Below are 7,709 nucleotides of genomic sequence, written 5' to 3'. Positions count from 1 at the left end.
CACGGTCTCTAGGCGTGCGGGCTCCAGTAGTTGTGGCACGTGGGCTCAGTAGTTGTGGCTCGCAGGCTCTGGAGCGCAGGCTCAGTAGTTGTGGCGCACGGGCTTAGTTGCTCCGCGGCATGTGGGATCTTCCTGGACCAGGGCTTGAACCCGTGTCCCTGCATTGGCAGGCGGATTCTTAACCACTGTGCCACCAGGGAAGTCCCCATGAAGCCATTTTAAATAAATGTAGATTGCCCAGCTCCGTGGCCTCTGTTTTCATCCTCTGTTACCTCAAGGCTTTTTGTCTGAAAATGAGCTCCAACCCACTGCACAAAGCTGACAATTTGTCTGAAAGCCGAGCTCAGCTCCATGTCTATGGGAGGGAGGCACCACTGCCCGATTCCTCTAAGGATGGTTCTTCCAAAGGAAGGGGTTGGGGGCAAAGGGAGATGGGAGCAGAAGAGGAAAGGTGAGCATGAGGAAGGAGGAGAGGGTCTGGAGTTTTCAAAAGTGAAGGAAAATAAAGACAAAGAGGTAAAAGTAAGAGGGAATGAAATTAAATTTCCCAAAGCACAGGGAGGTCATGGCCCACGCCTTACCCACTTCCAGGCTCTTGCAGACATCCCTGCTTTCTTAAAGATTTCCCTAACTTTCTGGCTCTAAATCATTACTCTTTGGATTTCCTGTGCTTCCCCTGTGGACAGGGCAGGAGTCGTCATTGATATTCCTGCATACCGTTCACAGCTCGGAGTATAACTTCCAACAAGTCAAAACTATGGTTCATCCTAAGCTTGAATAAATATGTCAAACACCTATTAGATTATTAATAAGGGAACACATATAATAATAATGGTGATTCAGAAAGCGGATGAAGGAATGGGCTGGTTGTAGGCATCTTGAAAAACAGAACGAAGAATGAGATTGTCGATTCTATCTGTAAACAGTGGCTTAATGTTCTACAGGACGAGAGAACCACAACTTCTCCAGGGGGTAGAAATCGGCCGGTGACTGCACAGCCTGGGCTCTAACCAGTGACCAGCAACGTGGAACAGGTATATTCTCCTAGAGATTTAAACACCCCTTGGGCAGGCCTGTTAATGCCACAGTGTGACACTGACAGAACAAGCTGTGCCCCACTCCTTATTTCCAAGTTTTAGATAATTTCTCTTAAGATAGGGGTTCACTATATTTAGGGAATGACCAGAGGAACAACATATAAATTTCACCTTATGTCCTTTAAGTAAACAAATCTTTTCTAATTCGCATGACCTGTTTAGTGTAGCTTTGGGACCCCTCACTGGAATGTGGAAATTTGAAGGATGCAGGCCTGTTGACTTGAGAATGCCCTTTCATACTGTACGGTTAACATACTTTAATAAAGTCCTGGGTCACACGTGCACCCTGGAGACACAGCATTCGATGAAGCTGTGTGTAACACACTTGCTGTGCTAGTAAAAGCTGGTTATTTCATGTCGCCTCAAGCAGGCCTAGGCTTTCCTCCCCGCCGGATCTCATATTTTATTGAAAATTCTTCATATAACTAAGATATTAAATGGTACTTAGAATATTAGCTTTTATTCAACTCTAAGTTGACTCTGAATCATTTCGTATGGTTAACAGCTGACAGGAAGCAATGTGCTTACGTCCAGGTCTCACATAAATAGTAAGGTCCAGTTTAATGGAAGTAAATGAGGAGAGTTTTTAAAGGACCATTGTTTGAAACATTTTGCTAAGTTCCTATGTTTCTCCTCTGCCCCAGCTGTACGCTAAGAGGCCAGAGCTCAGCTCAGCTAAGGGCAGAGTGAAAAACCCTCAGAACCCACCCTCATTCAGCCGTGCAGAATTCTGCGCACCTGCCTCCCTGGTGACACGTGTGCTGGTGGTGGCCCTACTGTGTCCCCGCTGCATCGCTCTCCACCCAGAAACCCGCCCGCTGGCTGCAGTCCGAGAGGGACACGGAGCAAGCCTGTGGGGACCTGCTGGTGCCTGGTCGCTTCTCCCAGACGTGGATCTTCAGTCGCCTAGAACTGCTGTCAGGCTGGAGGGTTCAGCTAGTGCCGATAAACCAAATAAATCATTTGGGGGCTAAGGATTCTGCACCCAGTTCCAACATGGATTTTTTTCCCCACACCCAGCCATTCTCTGTGACCCCAGCTGGGTGTCGTCCAATTCGACTCAATTCTGACCCTGTCTCCCTGGAGATGGCATCAGATCCCACAGGCTACGGGCTGTGTGCACCTGCTGTGCTTCGAGCCCGCTGGCTCTTCATCCCATTTCTAACCTGTGCACAGGGGACTCTCCTTTCTGGGGGAGTCATTGACTCGTGTGTGCATGTGTGTCTGTGCCTGTGTGTGTCTGTACATGTGTGTGTGCGCACGAGCTTCCCTCCCGGAGGTTGCTCTTGCTTTGCCCACTTAGTTTAACACAGTAGTTTTAGCACGGCCTCTCATGTATGAGTTGAGCCTCAAGCTGGGATGAAGCGAGCAGAGGCTCAGAACTCAGAGGTCCCTCATGTAGCAGAAGCGCAGGGCTGCCTGGGGTGTGACTAGGAGGTGAGTGTGGAAGGGTAACAGGAGGGACTGTCAGGAAGGTTCTCAGATGCTGAGCTGAGGGGCATGGCTTTTGCTATGGAGGGAAAACAAAATGTCACACAGAGAGCGAATCATCACCTCTCTTACCGGTTTTGTGTAGCCCGAGTTTTATATATGACCCTCTGTAGAGGCAGACAGAAATAGCCATTCTTCCCTTCTCTCAAAATAACAAAATCCGCATTCCTGCCCAACCAAAAGGCATTCCAGCTTCTCCTGCAGCTACAGAGGTCACATACGGATGTTCTAGGTAACGTGATGCAATCAGACCCGCCCAAGGCACTCGCAGGAAATCGCTTTCCTTGAAGTCAGAGTTCTCTCTTCCTAGATGTCGGCTGAAGTGGCTCAAGCTTCACTCCCTCCTGGACCAGGAGGATGGGACAGGTCTGGGCATGACAGAGCAGATCCTGACAAACTCATGGAGCCAGAAATAGCCCTGCACAGCCTCTCCTGCACCTGACTTCTTCATGCTTCTGGCGTCCTTGGGACCCTGCACTCACTCAGTGGTCTTAGTGCGGTGCAGCTTCTCTGCCTGTCAGCTCCTACTTACTTTGAACTCATCTCTTAAAAGAATTCCTTAGGTTTTAGAATTGTCAACTGTACCTTTAAATATTTTCGGCTTCCTTTATTCACTTTTAATTTTTCCTCTACGTGGACAGTCCTGAGAGAATTGGATGAGGGAAGGATGAGTTGTCCTCTGGCACTTTTGGTCATATTTTCCCTTATTTAGAAACAGAGGCTACAGACAGGGGATGTTAGACTTGGAAGACATGGCAGAGCTCCTGACTTCACTCTCCACCGCGTTGACAAACACCTCCTGTCCCGTGAGAGCCCTGCCCTTTGCTTCCACTCGCAGCTCCAATAAATGATTCTTTCACATCACCTGGAAAAATTTGCTCCAAACGACTTAAGCTGCAACCTCCCAAAGAGTGAAGACTTCAGACAATCTGCCTTTAGGCTACAAAGCAGAGCAAGTCTCGTCTCTGCTGCCACCACTTCCCAGCCAGGGGGGACGCCTTCTGAATATGGCCGGTTATGCAAGGCCCCAGCCCTTCAGAGCATCACCTGGCAAAGCTCAGGTATGGAACTGTGCCCTTGAGCGGCTGCTATGACAGGTGGGTGGGAGAGGGTGGGAGGATGCAGGGAAACAGCAGGGAGGGCCTCCGGCCTCCGAGGGGTCAGGAGGAACCCACACAGGTCCCCAAGGCAGCCGCCATCCTCCCTAGCAAAACCGACGGTGTCCAGATAAAACCTGCCATCGAGCTCCAGCTTTCCTTTCACTCCGAGTGATGTTAATCAAAACTCACATGGGCCAAATTCTCACCAGATGGACAGCAGCTCTCCCTTCTGTGCCGTCAGGCCTGCCCCTGGCCCTGCCCAGTTAGGCTCAGATGTTTGAGGCCCGAAAGAATAAAAGCCGGAGAATGAGCCCCACTTCCATAGACTGAGAGCACCGAGCAAAGGGACAGATTCTTGGTCTCCTGGGGGCAGACAGGCTTGGGATGGCACAGATGGGCCCTCAACAGAAGACCCTGCATGCCCCCAACCCAGGTCGGTCAGGGCCAGACAGCGTTCTCCATCACCCCAGGGGGAGGCGAGGCGGGTACAGCTCTAGTCCACAGTCAGAAGCAAGGACGAAGCAGCCCAATGGTCAGTGTTTTAAGAGGTGAAACAGCTGGTCTGCCATCCTGGAGATTCAAGAAAGGGCTCCACTGGGTTTACAAGCCCCCACTGAGTCCCCAGGGAGTAACCTGGTGGCTCTTGGGTCCGTGAGGTCAGAGGGCTTCACGAGGCAGGGGTGTGAGGGCTGCAAAGGCAGAGGTAACCCTACCGCCCTTCAATTCTCAGGGCCAACAACAGGCTTTTCAAACTTCTTCGGTGAAACAGAACACACAGAAATGTGCACTCAGGGGAAGCGTGCAGCTCAAAGGTTTTCCAGAGTACACCAATGTTTCTCCAGATCAAGAAGCAAAATGCGCCACCCTATATTTAGAGAGAGCTGCCACCTTCCCAAAGAGAAAAGCCCACAGAAAAGCGGATGGCCCATCTGAATATGTGAATTTCTAGCAACACGGGTGACATATTCGGGAGTCTTATAATACGTGCCAGTTAACCTGATAATGAGAAATATTGAAAAATCACATTTTAATGAAGAAATATTGTCTTTTTTCTCTCCCATATCATGAAACAATATTACTCAGAGTCTTTACATTTCTCTTTGGTCTCAACGTCTTTTGTCAACTGATCTGAACAAAGGTACCAAGAATACACAATGGGGAAAAGATAGTCTCTTCAATAAATGGTGTTGGGAAAACTGCATGTCAACATAAAAAAGAATGAAATTGCAATTTTATCTTACACCAGACACAAAAATTAACTCAAAATGGATTAACAACTTAAATGTAAGACCTGAAACCATAAAACTCTAAGAAGAAACGTAGGGGAAAAGTACCTCAGCATCAGTCTTGGCAATGATTTCTTTGATACAACACCCAAAGCACAGGCAACAAAAGCAAAAATGGACAAGTGGGAAACAACAAACTGAAAAGCTGCTGCAAAGGGGAAAAAATCAACAAAATGAAAGGCGACTGACAGAATGGGAGAAAATATTTGCACACCATATATTTGACAAAGGGTTAATATCCAATGTATATAGGGAACTCCCAAAACTCAGCAACATAAAATCCTCAAATAACCAGATGTTTTTAAAGCTCAGGGTATGGAACTGTGCCCTTGAGCATATAGATGGCCAACAGGCGTATGAAAAGATGCTCGACATCACTAATCACCAGGGAAACACAAAGCAAAACCATAGAAACGTATCACCTCACACCTGTCAGAATGGCTATGATCAAAAGGACAAGAATAGCAAGTGCACTGAGGGGGGACTTGCGGGGAAGGGAACCCTCGTGCACTACCGGGGGGAATATAAATTGGTGCAGACGCTGTGGAAAGCAGCATGGAGAGTCCTCAAAAAAGTTTAAAATAGAGCTACCATACGATCAGCAATCCCACTTCTGGGTATGTATCCAAAAAATTGAAATTAGGATCTCAGGTATCTCTGCTCGCATGTTTACGGCAGCGTTATTCACAATATCCAAGGCATGGAAGCAACCTAAGTGTCCACTGATGAATAAACGGATTAAGAAAAGTATATGATTCATATACATACATTTAGTTGAATATTATTCAGCCTTAAAAAGGAAGAAGATCCTGCCATATGTGACAGCACGGGTGAACCCGGAGAACATGATACTAAGTGAAGTAAGTCGAACACAGGAGGACAGACACTGCGTGATCATGGAATCGAAAAAAGTCAGACTCACAGAAGCAGAGAGTAGAAGGGTGATTGCCAGGGCCCGGGGGGAGGGGAGGACGAGGAGGTATTATCACAGGGTACAAAGTTTCAGTTACACAAAATGAGTATATTCTAGAGATATATTGTCCAGCCCAGCGCCCCTAGTTTGTAACACTGTATCGTATAGTTAAACATTTGCTAAGAGGGTAGGTCTCATGTTAAGTGTTCTTATCATATATATACGCACACAAAGAATAATAATAATAAAGAGGGCAGCAGGAACCTTTTGTAGGTGATGGATGTGTTTATGGCATAGATCAAGGTGATAGTTTCACAGGTGCATACTTATGTCCAAACTCACCAAGTTTTATATGTTAAATACAAATAGATTTTTGTATGTCAGTCATAACTCAATGAAGTGTTTTTTTTTAAAGTCTGTTTATTACAGCAAAATAAATAAATAAATAAATGTTACCCGTGCTCCCAGAATCCTATCTCCTGCCACTTCCAGTCACCACGCTCCCAGTGGGAACCCTCCCCTGACCTCTGACACCATGGATTCCTTTTGTCTGTGTTTGCACTTTATAGAAATGTCACCATGCAGGGTGGATTCTTTTGTGCGTAGCTTCTTTCACCGCATGTTATGTTTACAGTTGCATTCATTCATACCGTTGCATGTGGTTGGAGAGCATCTGTTCTCCTCAGACTATAGAGCTCCGCTGCGTACAAAGACCACAATCTGTTTATTAGAGGCTTGGTTTTAATACGCTTCTGGTTAGTGTCATTATGTAGGCTGAGTGTGTAATCAGGAAGAACCTCTGTATCCTATTACAAGTTAATCACTAAAGGGATGTTGCCCATAAGCTTAAATTCTCCATGACGGCCCATCTCTGGGACCCCTGCCTCCCAGGTAATGAGCATTCAGCTAAAATACCTGTGTTTAGCTCGCAGGAAACCTCCTGAGCAGGCCCACCTGTGAATGACTGCAGGAGGGAGAAATTAACACCTCCCTTCCGGAGGCTGACGGGAACCAGGAAGTGCTTGGTTTTAGTCCCACCCCTTTAAATATTAGAATGGTAAATTTGAACTTTTTGGGGCAAAGTGCCTTAGATAATCAGGAGAAAGTTGGAAAAATTAGATGATGCATTTGGAATGAACCCTTCTCAATTGGTAGATGGGGCACTTAAAGTGTTCAACAGGAAACAACAACAGAAGAAAGAAGATGCAAAAAGGAAACGGCACTTTTTCGGTAAGCCCCCATCGGGGAAGGAACGATGTCAGGAGGAAGAACCTTGCAAGACAGGTTGCCCTGGGCTAAAATATAAGAAGGAAAATAATAAAAGATGAGAGCCTCCCACGTGATAGAAAGAGGGGAACACTCTGATGAATGAAGAGGCCCAGGGGCTCCCTTGGACCTGAGGTGCTTCATGTCCCACAGGAGCCCCGGGTGAAACTGACCCTGGGGAGTGAGCTGATGGGCTTTCTGATAGACCTCGCCCTTCACCAGAACAGCTTGACCTCAGGGTCCCACCAGAATGCGCGTTAAGCCTACGGACGGCACTCATGAGAACCCCAGGAAAAGAGACAGAGCTCTTCCCCAAGGTCTACGAAAAGGTAAGACCAGAAGTGTGTGCGAATGGCACCCCGGGAAGGCCAAAAACACACGGCCAATATGAACCGCATTAAAAAGGGACGCTGGGACACCTAATCTAAAACAATATCCTCTGAGGCAAGAGGGTCACTTCTCCCACAGACTGACTGGTCAGAACACCAGCCAGCGTAGTCACAAAGGACAAAGAGAAGGCCGAGGAGCAGGGTTTCACCGGATCACACCTCGCCTG

The 7,709-nt window shown here is 47.4% G+C and overlaps 1 long non-coding RNA gene across 1 annotated transcript; it reads left to right on the top strand.

Moving 5' to 3' along the window:
• The first annotated feature begins 326 nt into the window (after positions 1-326).
• LOC111187500 (uncharacterized) lies at positions 327-6,349 on the top strand. The gene is made up of 2 exons (XR_002648162.3): positions 327-1,034; positions 1,742-6,349. It is a non-coding gene; the product is annotated as an uncharacterized LOC111187500 (long non-coding RNA).
• Positions 6,350-7,709: the final 1,360 nt, after the last annotated feature.

The sequence above is a fragment of the Delphinapterus leucas genome, chromosome 13, assembly GCF_059928025.1.
Source record: "Delphinapterus leucas isolate spDelLeu-1000000601 "Yukka" chromosome 13, BTC_Dleu_Yukka2, whole genome shotgun sequence".
In the NCBI taxonomy this organism is placed as follows: Eukaryota; Metazoa; Chordata; class Mammalia; order Artiodactyla; family Monodontidae; genus Delphinapterus; species Delphinapterus leucas.
This window is presented reverse-complemented; position numbering and strand designations above follow the sequence as displayed.